A 17,769-nucleotide genomic window follows, 5' to 3' on the forward strand; every position below is an offset into this window, starting at 1 on the left:
TGCACGTTTTCAGGAAATATCACAGAGTGAGATTAATCATGATTGGAAACATTTTAATCTTTTTAATTTATCATGTCGGAGACAATATTCTGCATAATCCAAGATATATGTATGTGTAAAATGAAGTGTGTAGAGTATGTACCTGAATCACGGAGTGGTGTAGTCGAAGTGTGTTTGGCATGTCGAGGGATCTCCCCTATACTTGTTTTCTGCTTTCTTGTATAAAAATAAAGTAGAGACACACAAGACATAATAATAGTAATAATAATCTTTATTAATCTTGAGGCATTTACTAAGTGTGTGTAGACTTAATGAGGTTGGTACACGCCAAGTGATGGAGCGAGTGATGATCATGGTGACGATGGTGATGACCACATGATGATCAAGTGCTCAACTTTGAAAAGAAGAAAGAGAAAAACAAAACCCTATGGAGATCAAGGCAAAGGTATTGCTTAGGGTTTTGGTTTCGGTGATCAAGACACCATAGAGGGTGTGATCACATTTAGGATAGATAGCCATACTGTAAAGAGGGGAATTCTTTGCCTAAGCGGTTATCAAGTGCCACTAGGTATCATTGTTCATGTGCATGCATTTAGAACCTAGAGAGCTAACTTAACTCCTTCGAAGAAAATGATTGTGAAAATGCTAACACACGTGCACATGTTGGTTTACACATTCGGCGCTTTTTGAGAAAATGAAGTGCATATTTTCTATTGCGCCGGTGGGAATTTCGGAGAAGTCGCGAGAGTGACCGGACGCTAGCCCAGAAGCACCGAACCCTCTGCCTGTGCGTCCGGTGTGCAGGCAGCCTGGCTCGGTTAGGGTTAGGCACCGAACGCTGTTTGGAGCGTCCGGTGGTGTGAGTCCGGTGACCTTTTTTGCAGAGCTCTCTGAGTTTAAGTCCGGTGAGCACCGGACGCAGCTTGGAGCGTCTGGTGGTGTGCGTCCGGTGACCTGCACGTTTTGCAGACCTCTCTGTGTTTTAGTTTGGTGTGCACCGGACGCGTCCGGTGCCAACTTAGGAGCGTCTGGTGCTCTGCAGGTTACCGTTAGACTCTGACATGAGAGTTTCAAAAGGTGACACATGGCTGACGTTGGAGCACCGGACGTAGGGGCTGAGCGTCCGGTGCCCCTTTAAGAGCGTCCGGTGACCCCGAGTTTTGTCCAGTGAAAGAGCCAACGGCTTTATTTGTTTGAGGGGTCTATATATACGTGTTTGGCCAGCTTAGTCCTCACCCTCTTGGTATTCTAACTTACTTGACATCCTTGTGAGCCTAAGCAAACACCTCCCACTCATCTTCTTCATAGATTAAACATCTTTGTGAGATTGGGAGTGATTCCAAGTGCATTTGCTTGAGTGATTGCATCTAGTGGCACTTGGGGATGGACTTGGCTGCGGTTTTCTTGTTACTCTTGGTGGTTAACACCACCTAGATGGCTTGGAGCAGCGGAGGAGCATTGGCACAAGTTGGTGATTGTTCGTGGCCATCTCTCGGTGATCGTGAGGGGTCTTGTACCTTCCCCGGTGGAGAGCCGAAAGGTAACTCTAGTAAAGTGCTCGTGTCATTGAGTTACCTCGCTAGTGGGTTGGTTCTTGTGGTGTCCTAGAGAGGACGAGGTTCATGCTACACCTCTTAGCCACCGAACCACCAAGTGTTGGTTGACACAACGAGGACGTAGCGCGCCGGCAAGCACGTGAACCTCAGGAGAAAATCGTGTGTCTCCATTGTGATTGTACTTTGGATTTCTCCCGGTAATTGGACTTCATATTATTGATTGGTTCATCCCCTCTACGCGGTGGTATAAAGATCAAACCATCTCTCTTACTTTATTGCAAACTAGAGTAGCTTACTTACTTGTATAGAAACTTTAGGTAGCTCTCTAGTGTAAGTAGGGACATAGCTCTTGTGTGCCTAGTGATCATATCAACTAGAATTGTTAGATAGGTGGCCTGCAAACACCCCTTTAGAGCTAGAGCAAAAAGCTTCGCTTTGTTATTTTTGAGAAAGATGTCACATTTGAGAAAGACAAGTTTTGTAGTGCATGTCAAGCCGGAAAGCAAGTTGGCAACAATCATCCAAAGAAGAGCATCATGAGTACATGCAAGGCATTTGAGTTGTTGCACATGGACTTATTTGGACCAACCACATACACAAGCATTGGTGGAAACAAAAATGGATTTGTGATAGTAGATGATTTCACAAGATATACATGGGTATTCTTTTTTAGTGACATGAGTGATGCTTTTGCAACCTTCAAATCATTTGTCAAGAGAATACACAATGAGTTTGAAACAACCATCAAGAAAGTGAGAAGTGACAATGGAAGTGAATTCAAGAATACTAGAGTTGATGAGCTTTGTGATGAATTTGGCATTAGGCATCAATTCTCGGCCAAGTACACTCCACAATCAAACGGTCTTGTTGAGAGGAAGAATAGAACCATGATTGACATGGCAAGATCAATGTTGAGTAAATACAATGTGAGTCATTCTTTTTGGGCCGAAACAATCAACATGGCTTGCTACTATAGCAACCGACTCTATTGTCACCCAATGATGGAGAAGACACCATATGAGCTCTTGAATGGAAGGAAGCCCAATATTGCATACTTTCGGGTTTTTGGTTGCAAATGCTACATATTGAAGAAAGGCACTAGATTGAGTTTGATGAAGCCAATGGCTCTCAAGCGGAAGATGAGAATCAAGATGATGTGAGAGGCACTCAATTAGCCGATGCAATGAAGAATATGGACATTGGTGATTTAAGGCCTAGAGAGGTGATTGATGTTGAAGATGACAAAGATCAAGTGCTTCCTACCTCTAATGTGCAAGCTAGTGGTTCTCTTGATCAAAATCAGGCTAGTACAAGTGGTACTCAAGTTCAAGATCAACAAGCTAGTACATCATCTCATGATCAACCAAGTGCAAGCAATCAAGTCCAAATACTCCAACCAACAAACATTGCAAGATATCATCCATTGGATCATATCATAGGTGACATTCAAAGAGGAGTACAAACTAGATCAAGACTAGCATCATTTGGTGAGCATTTCTCCTTTGTGTCTCACATTGAGCCAAAGAAGATTGATGAAGCATTGAGAGATGTTGATTGGGTCAATGCTATGCATGAAGAACTTAACAACTTCAAGAGAAATCAAGTATGGGAATTGGTTGAGAGGCCTAGTGATCATAATGTTATTGGTACTAGATGGGTCTTCCGCAACAAACAAGATCAAGATGGGATAGTTGTAAGGAACAAAGCAAGATTGGTAGCACAAGGCTATACTCAAGTTGAAGGTCTTGACTTTGGTGAAACATATGCCCCAGTTGCAAGATTGGAAGCAATTAGGATCTTGTTGGCCTATGCTTGTCCTCATAACATCAAGCTATAACAAATGGATGTGAAGAATGCATTTCTCAATGGCTATATCAATGAAGAAGTCTATGTTGAGCAACCTCCCGGTTTTGAAGATGACAAGAAACTCAACCATGTTTACAAGCTAAGAAAGACATTGTATGGTTTGAAGCAAGCACGAAGAGCATGGTATGAGAGATTGAGAGACTTCTTACTCTCTAAAGGTATCAAGATGGGCAAGATTGACACCACTCTCTTCACCAAGAAGATTGGCAAAGACTTGTTTGTGTTGCAAATATATGTTGATGACATCATATTATGATCAACAAACCAAGAATTTTATGAGGAGGTTGGAAACATGATGGCTAATGAGTTTGAGATGTCAATGATTGTAGAGCTTAGTTACTTCCTTGGTCTTCAAATCAAGCAATTGAAGAATGGCACATTTGTGAGTCAAGACAAGTACATAAAAGACATGCTCAAGAAGTTTGGCATGGATGATGCAAAATCAATTAGCACTCCAATGGGAACAAATGGAAGCCTAGATAGTGATACAAGTGGAAATATGGTGGATCAAAAGTTGTATCGGTCTATGATTGGAAGCCTACTCAATGTGACCGCATCAAGACCGGATGTCATGTTTAGTGTATGCATGTGTGCAAGATTCCAAGCCTCACCAAGAGAAAGTCATTTGAAAGCAACAAAGAGAATATTGAGGTACTTAAAGCATACACAAAATGTTGGTTTGTGGTATCCCAAAGGTGCAAAGTTTGAACTTGTTAGATATTCAGATTCGTACTATGCGGGATGCAAAGTTGAAAGAAGAAGCACATCGGGCACATGTCAACTATTGGGAAGATCACTTTTCTCATGGTCATCCATGAAACAAAATAGTGTTGCACTATCAACCGCCGAAGCGGAGTACATTCCGGCCGGTAGTTGTTGTGCACAAATCCTATGGATAAAGGCAACATTGAAGGACTTTGGAATCAACTTCAAGCAAGTGCCACTGCCATGTGACAATGAAAGTGCCGTGAAGCTCACCAACAATCCGGTTCAACACTCAAGAACAAAGCACATAGATGTCCACCATCACGTCATAAGAGATCACCAATAAAAAGGGGACATTTGCATTGAGAGTATAGGCACCGATTTTCAACTTGCCGATATATTCACCAAACTACTTGATGAGAAGAGGTTTTGCAATCTAAGGAATGAATTGAACATACTTGATTTCTCAAATATGTGTTGATGCACCCCCATTATATGACATGCTTCTCCATCGAGCAAAGCAAGGTAAAATTGATTGACATGTCATTCATTCCTTACATGTCTTAGGATCTTTCATGAAAATCAAATGAATTTGATGCTTGTATGGTACCACTATTGCTTCTATGCTTTACTTGATCTAGTGGTAGCATATGATATGTTTATGGGCTTGCAATCCTAGTGTTTGATCTAGAATATGAGCTATAAGTGTTTAAATCAACATGGTACAAGATAACCCTTATTTGGAGGTGTGAAGAAGCTTGACCTTGGATCAAACCAAGTTAAATATCTTAGGCAAGTAATCTAGATTGGACCAATTTGGGAAAATGATCTCACTTCACATGGTTTCACACTAACCTATCTAAAATTTGAGCTCACCATTTGTGGTCATTGATGACAAAGGGGGAGAAAATTTCCCAAAGATTTAAGATAGGAGAGTAACATAATAAAAAAGGGGATCAATTAAATTTTTTTAAAATTTTGAAGCACACAAGTAGGGGGAGCAAGCTCATAAACTTTTATGTTGCATTTGTATGTGCATTACATATAGTTGCTTGCATTTGCATTAGCTTTAGAAGCTTTCTCTCCAATGCCTTGCTTGTGTGGTGTATGCTAGTTGTAAGTTTGATTGATGAAATGAAAAACTATCATGCATAGATAGTGTAACTAGACCTTTGGTTGTTTCACAAGTGGTACTAGAACCTTGTCTATAATGTTGATCTCACGGGGTGTTCTAGTTTTGTGAATGTCTAGTTACTAATGGTGCTAAGGATGGTATACATTAGCAACTCCAATTGATATCACGCTTCAAAGGTTCATTCTTTACACCTTAGCATCATATGGTAGAAATTGTCTCCTATTTTTCCTATTCATGCATATGTCCAAGCTTTCAAATCCAGACTCATAGCACATATCTAGGGGGAGCAATTGCTACCAACTTGGGTTTATGAAACTTGTCCATAACCTTTGCACATGGTAAAATGCTTGGGCAAGCAACATGAATCCAAGAAAATTTTATTGAAAATCTTTGTAAAAAGGGTTGTCATCAATTACCAAAAAGGGGGAGATTGAAAGCCCTAGTTTGGTTTTGGATAATTGATAAACCCTAGTACTAACCTCTATACTAAGTGTGTGTAGACTTAATGAGGTTGGTACATGCCAAGTGATGGAGCGAGTTATGATCATGGTGATGATGGTGATGACCACAAGATGATCAAGTGCTCAACATTGAAAAGAAGAAAGAGAAAAACAAAACCCTATGGAGATCAAGGCAAAGGTATTGCTTAGGGTTTTGGTTTTGGTGATCAAGACACCATGGAGGGTGTGATCACATTTAGGATAGATAGCCGTACTATAAAGAGGGGAATTCTTTGGCTAAGCGGTTATCAAGTGCCACTAGGTGTCATTGTTCATGTGCATACATTTAGAACCTAGTGAGCTAACTTAACTCCTTCGAAGAAAATGATTGTGAAAATGCTAACACACGTGCACATGTTGGTTTACACATTCGGCGCTTTTTGAGAAAATGAAGTGCATATTTTCTATTGCGCCGGTGGGAATTTCGGAGAAGTCACAGGAGTGTCACCGGACGCTAGCCCAGAAGCACCGGACGCTGTGCCTGTGCGTCCGGTGTGCAGGCAGCCTGGCTCGGTTAGGGCTGGGCACCGGACATAGTTTGGAGCGTCCGGTGGTGTGAGTTCGGTGACACGAGCGTTGTGCAGAGCTCTTTGAGTTTATGTCCAGTGAGCACAGGACGCAGCTTGGAGCGTCCGGTAGTGTGCGTCCGGTGACCTGCACGTTTTGCAGACCTCTCTGTGTTTTAGTCTGGTGTGCACCGGACGCGTCCGGTGACAACTTAGGAGCGTCCGGTGCTGTACAGGTTACCGTTAGACTCTCACACGAGAGTTTCAAAAGGCGACACGTGGCTGACGTTGGAGCACCGGACGTAGGGGCTGAGCGTCCGGTGCCCCTTTAAGAGCGTCCGGTGACCCCGAGTTTTGTCCAGTGAAAGAGCCAACGGCTCTATTTGTTTGAGGGATCTATATATACGTGTTTAGCCAGCTTAGGGCTCACCCTCTTGGTATTCTAACTTACTTTACATCCTTGTGAGCCTAAGCAAACACCTCCCACTCATCTCCTTCATAGATTAAACATATTTTTGAGATTGGAATTGATTCCAAGTGCATTTGCTTGAGTGATTACATCTAGTGGCACTTGGGGATCGATTTGGCTGCGGTTTTCTTGTTACTCTTGGTGGTTGTAGCCACCTAGACGGTTTGGAGCAGCGGAGGAGCATTGGCACGAGTTGGTGATTGTTCGTGGCCATCTCCCGGTGATTGTGAGCGGACTTGTACCTTCCCGGCGGAGAGCCGAAAGGTAACTCTAGTAAAGTGCTCGTGTCTTTGAGTTACCTCACTTGTGGGTTGGTTCTTGTGGTGTCCTAGTGAGGACGAGGTTTGTGCTACACCTCTTAGCCACAGAACCACCAAGTGTTGGTCGACACAACGGGGACGTAGCGTGCCGGCAAGCACGTGAATCTTGGGAGAAAATCGTGTGTCTCCATTGTGATTGTACTTTGGATTTCTCCCGGTCATTGGACTTCATATTATTGATTGGTTCATCCCCTCTACGCGGTGGTATAAAGATCAAACCATCTCTCTTACTTTCTTGCAAACTAGAGTAGCTTACTTACTTGTATAGAAACTTTAGGTAGCTCTTTAGTGTAAGTAGGGACATAGCTCGTGTGTGCCTAGTGATCATATCAACTAGAATTATTGGATAGGTGGCTTGCAAACACCCCTTTAGAGCTAGAGCAAAATGCTTCACTTTGTTATTTACTAACCTCTTGCTCTAGTGAATTTGTAGAATTTTTAAATAGGCTATTCACCCCCCCTCTAGCCATATTAGGACCTGTCACCGTGACCGAAGCGAGAATGGGGACGAGCGAACAGTGCGTTGGCCGGCCCCACCTTTGGGCATTGTGGGCCCCGCTTTGCTATGCGTGATCTTAGTTCGATTGTATTCTGAATTACGCTATTTTTTTGACTAAATTTCCATTTCATGATTGGGATGTGCCTCCCCCACACTTATTTTCCTGTATATTTTCCTATGCAATAGGTGGAGACAAACACATACAAAAAATAGAGAATAGAGTAGATAAAAGATAAGGAGACAAACACTAATGCAAAAAAGATAGTGGAGACAAACACATACAAAAATAGTATGAAATCATTAGTACTCCGAAATTCTCTCCTAATAATGATGACCTTTTCATAATTATTTCCTTCTGGTAAATCCAAACAACCTTAACTTGCACTCACTACCACAATCTCGAATTGCCTTGAGTGCCAAAAACCACCAAAAAACGGGGTTAAACCGCCAAGTAAATAATCCTTGACCACAAACCGTCAAGCAAACACACTCAAGGATAGATGCTAAGGGAAATTAGTTTCCTTGGCGGTTCTGGCACTCAAGGATGATTTACTTGAAGGCTGACCGCCAAGAAAACTACGGCCACACTTAATTTGCCAAAGCGCCAAGGAAATATTACAACCGTCAAAGAAAGAAGTTTTCTTGGAGGCTAATAACCTCCAAGGAAAGTAGTTTTCTTGACTACCAGCAACCTCCAAGAAAATTATCTAGACCGCCAAGGAATTGTTGTTTCCTTGGCTACCCTTGACCTCCAAGGAAACTATAAATTTCCTTGGCTGCTATTGACCGCCAAGGTAATTGTGATTTCTTTATGGACTGGCACCCAAGGAAATATATACGAGCAACAAAAAAAATACTCACAATAATCAATAAATTTTAATATTCTGGTAAGTAGACTCAACTGACACATGATGATATGACAATCCAGCACAAATACAATCAAGTTCCAATACATGAATATATTCAACTAATTTAGTTGAAATATACTACAAATTAAAGTGTCCAACAACTACACTCCAATCAGATTAAAAAGTGTTCAACCATTATGCTAAAAGGTAAGAATATCTCAGTCGTTGCTAACGTACATAAGTCCTAGCACCTACATAGATCTAAGTTGTCCACTGCAAGACGGTTTTGTGGTCTACGGCTGAGAATTGTCCACTTCTTTGAATCCAGACTTCATTACAGCATATATGTTCAAAGTGCTAGCCTTCTTGGGTCCAAACTTATATTCCTGTATGACCATGAAATGAGGCCACATATTAGTTTAGCCATAGTTGTATCTAGGTATCATCATAAGATTAAAAAAACATCACTATTTTGCAGCCACAATCATAGTAATCTCATTGACTCAACTTCTATATAGGATATTCAAATATGAAGCCACCTACTTACAATGTCAATCTAAGCATGTAGACATGTATAATGGATTAATTGTTGAACCTTATAAGAAACTAATTAAATTTAAGTGGTTTAATCTACTAGACTAATATCATCACTTTGTCATTGAACCAGCAATCAAAGTGTAGTGTTCATACCAGCAATTGTTGTGCTCTCTGGAGAGAAATGGGAGCACTTTCTCCATTGTTGTCCATTGTATTAATTGTAGACTTCATTGCAGCATATGTGCTCAAAATGCTAGCCTTCTCAGGTATGCAATGCTTCGATATCCACTCACGTTCCGCCATTGTTTTTATGCTATCAATTTTTTAAATGACTTTAGATACAAAAAGTTCGCTCCTATCAACCAAATAGCATCACTACTATCTACAGATTTACTAAATAGCAGTGCCTATTTTGTATCTAACCTTTTGGCCTAAGATAGTGCATTCAAAATTCATAGAAAGAATTGTAGCATATGGTTCATTTATTGGAAATGTATGTCACTCAAAAAACAAGTAAACAGTGAACATCTGAATATGCAGCAAGTCATTAAAAGAAAATCATTTTCAAATGAAGCATTGACTTGTCACTTGTTACATGTTTGGCTAAACTAATATTGTGTTCCAGATGCACTATCACTCAAGCAGCACCAAAGTGAGAGTAGTAGCAGTCAAAACCTACACCAATCTAGGTAGAATATCTAGCTTTGCAATGAGGCCCCTAACGTACACCAATAAAGAGAAATCTACAAAAAAACTCAGTTAGCAACATAATGAGCAGTCAGTCATTTTTCTGAGCTTCCAGCCATCCAATGTAAATATGATGAAAAAATGCTACAATTTTTTTTGTCCTCGAATTACAAGTTCAGATAGGTCACTTATCAAATCGATAACAAAATACATGTATTTTGTACCCTAGTACTGCAGAACTACCAAGCACATATATGCAACTGCACCTATTTTTAGTTCAGTATCCACAAATCAATCACTAGGCAAGACAGGCCTACATAAACATGCACGGCAGCACAGGCTAAGATTCCAAAACAATCATTTGTTTGAATGAAAGAATAGGAGCGATCTAGACTCACCAAAAAGAACACCCCGGCAGGCGGAGGCGTTGCTGACTGGAGATCTGGTGGCCTCTAAGTACCAGCAAGGCAAGATGTGACACACAGCTAAGCAAGCAGGATGGAAATGAGGGCAATAACTAGGGAGAAAGAGATGGAGGGATGAGGAAGGCCCAAACCTATTTTATTATCATCACAATCCAATCCCTTATTTTATTTTACTAGTAAATTAATAGATTGGTATAATAGGACCTTCGATTGAGACCCAAACCTACGTGAATATGTGATATAAATCCCCAGAAAATACAGATCTGTGGTTTAGAGGAGAAGAACTAGGGCAGCTGCCTTTGGTTCCTCTCTGAGCCCCTTCTCTGCGCCCAAAACACTAGTTCAATCCATCCAATCTTACCGAGAATCACTAGAGATGATAGGGGATCCAGGCGGGACGAAGGGGAGGGAGGGAACGTGAGGCGACGAACCTGTGCGGGTCGTGTTGCCCTTCAATTCCTCACCGAGCCCCTTCTCTGCACACAAACACTGGGTTCAATCCATCAAATCTCACTGAGAACACTTGGGATTATGGGGGATCCAGGAGGGACAAAGGGGAGGGGTGGAAGGCAAGGGCAACGAAACTGTGTGGGAGTAGGGTCGAGCTGCGTTCGATTCCTCACTGAGCTCCTTCTCTATACAAAAACCCTAGGTCAAATCAATTGAATCCCACCGAGAAATCAGCAGAGAAGATGGGGGATCAAGGAGGGAGGAGGGGAGGGGAGGGGTGGGGGACGAACCTGTGCGAGCATCCAAGAGGGAGGAGGGCGACGAACCTGTGCGAGCAGTGGATGAACTGCGGGTGGGTGGGATGGCGGCTGGAGATAAGGTTAGGTTTGGCCGCGTGGGGGTCTGCCAAATTTTGCCGCACTGCTGTGCGTTTTGGTAACACAAGAGACCAGGGGATTGATGACATGTACATTTGGATCTGAGTCTGACGGTGATACGTGATGCTACATGAGGTCTGATTAATCTCTGAAGGGGTCAAGATGTATATACGCGGCCAGCATTAATCGTGCATGCACAAATTAGCAAATAGCAAATGTACATGGCTGCATGCACGTGGCCTTGCTAGGTGTCTCGGTCCTATACATATCCGGCAAGGTAAAAATATACTTGCATACGCCTGTATGTGGTGTGTGAAGCTAAAAAAGAAGCCCTTCTAAAAAACGAGGCCCTTAATATAAACTAAAACTATTTTAGACACATAAATTTATATTTGCCCTTTGTAATATGAAGACGTTGTTTGATTCTAACTACTAGCTAGTGTCCTTTTATTTTTCACATTGATGTATTTTCTAGATGGATTGGCCGTGTTGACATTATTTAAAAAAATGATAACCGACAACTAGCGCAAATAACATAAGACCAATGTAATGGGTTTTTGGCTCACTGCCACACTTTGCCAGCCAAAGCTATGGCACGCCACAAAGGGAAGGCAACTGTTTAGTTCAACTTTAAGGTGAGGCAGACACATACTTTCATAGTAGAAATTTACGCCAAGGCGTGGTGGACATTCTCAGCCACAAGTCTTCGATGACACCACATACATAGTGGCTAGTGTGCGCTATGAACCAAGCAACCTATGTCATTGATGCTATTGATTTAGACATTCTCTAGACCTCCTTAAAGCTTCATTACTAAAAAGAACATATCGACCCCAAAGAATATCTAGGGTTGGAGGGGCGTACCGGCGGAGGGTAGTGTCATTGCAGGGGCACCGACCTGCTCCTCATGCCGCTAGAGGGAGGGGGCCGCCGGCACCATCGAAGGCGTGCACCGCTAGGGTTCTACCTCCAAATTATCAAAAGATAATTAATAATATCTAAACTTTGTTAGAAAGTTTTTAAAACTCACATGACAGGACAGCATGGTTTTAGGGTATAATCTTTGCATAAAAAATCAAATGATTTAACAAAGTGGTCTTATACATATTGTTCAAAAAAGGATACATATCTCACAACTTATGTAACTGTGTAAGAGATACATCCTTTTATGAATAATATATAGTGCAACTTTGTTAATATGATTTGAAAATTTTATGGTAAGATAATACAACCATATTATAACCTCATGCCAAATTTTAGGATTTTTGGACACCTTTAAGATATTATTGTTTTTTTCAGTCAGAGTCACCAAAATACTTATAAGCATTTCCTTGGCTACCAACCTCTAAGAAAATTAAATAACCCTCAAGTAAATGATAGTTTACTTGACGGTTTAGAATAACAGCCAAGAAAATAGGTATTTTCCTTAGCAGAAGGAAATAGTAATTTCCTTGACTGTTTATAATTACACTCAAGGAAAATGAGTCATTTCCATGGAGGTGATTACAAACCACCAAGGAAACACCCCTATTCCTTGGCGGTTTACTTAAACCTCCAAGGAATATATGCTTCCTTGAGTGTAGAGTAGCACCGCCAAGAAAACTGTCATTTCCTTGGCAGTTTGATTTTAGCCTCTAAGAAAATTTGGAGCCGCCAAGGCAATTCCAGTTTCCTGTAGTGACTACAAGAGATGTGAGGGTTTATGACCATTAATCTTTGTCATAATATATGAAATTTATGTCACAGAGTAGCACTTGTGACACATGGATGACGAAAAAGCTGATGTCAAAAACCATGCGCCTTAAACCATGTTTTGTGTCATTTATAAGTTTTCGTCATAAATTTATGACGTTTATTTTAAAGTCACAAAGTTTTATGACAATTGCTTTTACGTCACTCTTATTACATTAGCCTGTGTAGTAGGCAGGCTTATAATGGGCCAAGCCCACTATTTTTTTAGCCTAGCCCAATTTTCTGGTCTCAAATTGACAGCCCATAAATTCATGATTTTTTTGGCCCGTTAATTTTTGTAATCCTAGATTATAAGCCTAGTCCATATAGATAAAAGATTAGCCCACTTTATTTAACATCACATGAAAGCCCATGTCATATATCAACATTCAAATACACAGTACTGTAGCTTCAAATACAAAGCCCATGTTCTGTTCACTGTAGGTTCAAGCAGTGAGCATGATGACTATTTACAAATGGTCACATCTAAGGAATGACCGAACCAAAGTAACAGGAAATACATTTTATATTCTATAACACTACTTCCTATATAGAACATCTGCAACAATCTCCCATCTCATCCACACATCTGCAACAATCTTCCATCTAATCCAGCACATGAAAAAATAACAATCACAGATAGAGAGATTATTAAAAAAATAAAGAAATGATTGGTTTAATACGTTCAGCCCAAGAGAAATGAGGCAGTACCTAGATCGGGCGCTACACAGGGACTGTCCCAACAACTGCAGCAGGGTGTAGTGGTTGCTATCTCTTTCAGTAGCAGCTACAGAAAGATTGGAAAAAAAATCAACTGAGGGACCTATCAGCTAGTCAATATATGTTCCAGTAATTGCTAAGTTCTATAACAGCTAGATCGATGGAGGACTCACTGCATCATTGTAGTCTAAGAAATTAAGCTGAAATTTTGCATCACTGTAGTCTAGGAATTAAGCCTTAGTCAGAGAAACAAACATATATATATGCATATAGAAAAATTTAGGTTACAAAATTCAGCTTACAAAATTCAGGAGCTTTTGGAGATGTTCTAACCTAGGTAATACTACTAGATCATTAATAATATTGAAAACTAATGCACCATACAGAACAGGGTATAGGAACAAATCAGTGAGAATGCAGATACTTGGTGTTATGGTAGGCAACACCTATCAAAGGAAACGGAAGGCGCATGGCTGAGGGAGGGCACAGCCGTGGGCTGTTAGGGACCTAAAGTCCAGGCCGTGTGCTGTTACGATTCTAGAGTCCAGGGAGGTTTTGTTTAGGAAGAGAGAAAGTAGGAGGTTTGTTTCTATTTTTGTAATCAGCCAAGACTATAAGGCTAAGACTATTTCCCTTAATGAGATTAAGCCTGGATTGAGACCTAAGTCTCCCCTGGGCGCGAGGACCCTGTCTCCCTATTCTCGTTCCCTCAGCAGCCACCGATCACGGCGCCTCCCACATGCCTACGGCGCCCTCGCCTGCTGCCGGCTCCCTCTCATCCCTATCGCCTTTGCCCTCTCCTATGCCGTAACAACCTGGTATATCAGAGACCATGTCTTCTCCAGCACCCATCACCTCCGCGCCGCCGACGTCGGGCATCCCGGTCACCACGCTGCCGCCGCCCACCACCACCAGCCCGCCTCCCACCACCACCACCACAGCGCTGCTCAACTCGTCTGCCATGGGGATCGTTCCATCCTCGCCACCAGCTGCGCAGTCGATCGAACCGACCGCCGCCGCTTTCGGCAACCTGGTCGCCGCCATCTACGGGATGCAAAAGCAGATCGACGATCTCTCGGTCCGCATGTCCTTCATGGAAGGCCGCCAGCCCTCGCTGCAGCAGTCTTACCGCTACGGACTGCCAGGTTCCGGCGGCATACCAGCGCTGCCAGCGCCAGGGCTAGCCATCTCTGAGCTCTTCGCTGTGCCGCCATTTCAGCCGCCGCAGCACACATCCACCACCCCCACCCTGTCCTCCATCGCATCACCGTCGATGTCTGGGGGCATTCCCATCACCCAAATTTTGTGTCCCCACTCACCATCACCATTTCCCACCATGTCCTCCATTATGGGCAGCGCCCATCCGCCAACCCAGCCGCCTACCGCTCACTACACCGCTGCTCAGCCTTATGTCCCTGAACCTGCGAATCCCATCGTTCCTCGCTACCAGAAGCTGGAATTCCCCACCTATGATGGCAAGGACGATCCGCTCTGGTGGCTCAACAAATGCGAACAGTTCTTCAGGGCGCAGCAGACATGCCACGCCACCGACTGGGTCTGGCTTGCGTCCTTCCACCTCAATGGGGTCACGCAACAACGGTACTTGGTCCTGGAGAGTGACTGCGGCCGGCCGACATGGGAGGATTTTCAGAGCCTATGCCATCAGCGCTTCGGACCGCCGCTCAGCACCAACCACCTCTCTGACCTGGCACGCCTTCCCTTCACGTCGACCGCCGAAGCATACATGGAGGCATTCTAGGCACGGGCGGCACATGCGGGATACCTCGCGCCTCGCCAGAAGGCGCTGCTGTTCACCGGTGGCCTCCCGGACCACATCCGCATCGACGTTGAACTCCAGGAACCGCAAGACCTGCAACGCGCGATGTATCTCGCCCGAGCCTATGAACGTTGGAATGCACCAGCACAGCTCGCACTACCGGTGCCTCCGCAGCGTCCTGCGCGTCGCACTCTAGGGCAGCAGCATGCTCCGGCCGCCCTGCCAGCGCCAGCTCCAGCAAGTGCAGGCACGGCCGTCGTCCCTCCGCGGCCCTCCAAGCTCCTCTCACCAGAGGAGATGGCCCTGCGCCGCAAGCAGGGGCTCTATTACAACTGTGAGGAGCCCTACGTCCGCGGGCACAAGCGCGCCCGGCTCTTCTTCCTGGAGGTCGCTGACTACATCGTCGAGGAACCAGATGATGCCATGGACACGGCCGAGACCCCGACGACGTAGCAGGCCGCGTTCGATCCAGACGCCCCTCTGATCTCATTGGCTGCTATCACAAGCATCCACATTGAGGAGACGATGCAGCTTCGCGTCCGCGTCGGCAAGCTGACACTCTCAGCCCTCCTCGACTCGGGATCCATGCACAACTTCATCAACACCGCAGTAGCAACACGCGTGGGTCTCTGGTTCGCCAACAGTGAGGGCGCGCACGTCGTCGTGGCCAACAGTGACCGTGTCGCGTGCAACTGCCTCACTAGCAACGTCCCCTCCAAATTGGCGCCGAGTCGTTTAAGGTGGAGCTCTACTCCATCCCGCTCGTCTGCTACGACATGGTCCTTGGCATCGCGTTCCTCCGCACGCTGGGACCCATCGTGTGGGACTTCGACGCATTGCAGATGGCCTTCCTCCGCCACGGCCACCGCATGCTCTGCCAGGGCACTGGTGCTGCCCGCCCAGTGCACCAGACAGTAGCACGCGCCCATGCCGGCCACCTCTACGCCGCCAAGGTGACCGAAGCGGCGCTTTTGGAGCGGCTTCTCGACGCCTACACCGATGTCTTCGCCGCTCCATCGGATCTCCCACCGGCCCGACCATGTGACCACGGGATCCACCTCAAGGCCTCAACCCAACCCGTGGCTGTCTGGCCGTACAGATATCAGCAGCTGCAGAAGGATGAACTGGAACGCCAGTGCGACACCTTGCTACAGCACGGGCTCATTCGCGCCAGCACTTCACCATTTTCGGCTCCTGTCCTGCTAGTCAAGAAGGCTGATGCGACATGGCGCTTCTGCGTTGATTACAGGGCACTAAACACAGCAACCGTGAAAGACAAATTCCCCATCCCAGTTGTCGAGGAGCTCCTGGATGAGCTGCACGGTGCCAAGTTCTTCACCAAGCTCGATCTGCGGACCGGCTATCACCAAGTGCGCGTCTATCCCGACGACGTGCACAAGACGGCGTTCTAGACACACCACGATGTAACATCCAAAAATTCACATTCAAAAATCACTCGCATTAAAAAATTATTTTCAAAATATATTTCAAAAACTATAAATCATTTGAGCTCTATAGTATCTCCATCCATATTTTTCGCGCACAAATAATAGCAAGTACCAGCAAGCTTACATGCGAGAAAACATAGCAGTGCACCTACACGAATATATATCTCATGCATGCATACAGGACATGCCACCGACCATTTGCATGCACCTGCATGCAAGGACACGGTGATTAGGCACCGTCCATTTGCATGCAACGTGCATGCAAATGGGACATCGTCCTTCGTATGAAATTAGGCACCGACCATGCGCTACAGTAGCATTTTTAATGGCACGCAGCTGAGCGCTTTGGCCTATAAAAAGCCAGCCTCGGGTACTCACTCTCACCACCCGAGAAACACGTTCACTCACTCACTCACTCACTCGCTCTCACTTCGCGTATACTATATACGGCCATACGCACAAGCCGAGCTCGACTGTCGTCGCAAGACGAGGTGAGCAGCTCATGAGCATCTCCTTGCTCTTCTCTGTCTTTCTGTAGTATTTTTCTGTATTTTTTCCATGTATTTGTCTGTACCGGTTCACTGCCAAGAACTCCACGAATAGAACCATGACATACAGAAGAGTTCTAATGACCCCTGCTAATTTCTCTCTAACCATGCATGTGTGGGTCAAGCATTAACTCTAAATAGTACATGCATGCATGCAACATGCACTACCAGCCAAACAAATGCCCACGTGAAGCATCCATTCCTTAATCATCGTTAGCCTTTTTCGCATGATTAAATTCCGACCATTTCACAAATGCCACATGCTAACTCTGATTTTAATAATTCTTTTTCCTAAATTCATCTAAAACCATGATCTACCTCCCATATTAATTTCATGATTTTTGGAGCTCATTTGAATTTATATGATTATTTATCTGTGTCTGTTGTCTGCACGTATTTTAGCTGACGGAGTGAACGAGCCGGAAAACGAGAACGTTGGAGACGAGTACCGCGAGTTTGACGCCGAGGACTCGGACTGTCAGCAAGAGTTTGCTGAGGACGCCGACGGAGGCAAGTCCAACCGATCCCCTTTGATGCATATTGATCCTATTTTTAAACACAACCCGTAGAAGCCGTTTTAAATATTGCATGTACGATATATGTACGAAGTATTTTCGCTGCTTAGTTAAAACCTGTTGAATAGCCATCCTTGAATTGATATTACC

General features: G+C 44.2%; 1 long non-coding RNA gene across 3 annotated transcripts; it reads right to left on the minus strand.

The window, feature by feature from the left end:
- Positions 8,449 to 10,888, minus strand: LOC110434109. Of its 3 annotated transcripts, XR_002451589.1 has the most exons (6): positions 10,794 to 10,888; positions 10,639 to 10,688; positions 10,485 to 10,529; positions 10,027 to 10,080; positions 9,095 to 9,254; positions 8,449 to 8,790 (listed from the first exon to the last, which is right to left on the minus strand). It is a non-coding gene; the product is annotated as an uncharacterized LOC110434109 (long non-coding RNA). The 3 variants fall into 3 exon arrangements; XR_002451590.1 differs by lacking the exon at positions 10,027 to 10,080; XR_002451588.1 differs by having other exon boundaries at positions 10,027 to 10,529.

The sequence above is a fragment of the Sorghum bicolor genome, chromosome 3 (assembly GCF_000003195.3).
Source record: "Sorghum bicolor cultivar BTx623 chromosome 3, Sorghum_bicolor_NCBIv3, whole genome shotgun sequence".
In the NCBI taxonomy this organism is placed as follows: Eukaryota; Viridiplantae; Streptophyta; class Magnoliopsida; order Poales; family Poaceae; genus Sorghum; species Sorghum bicolor.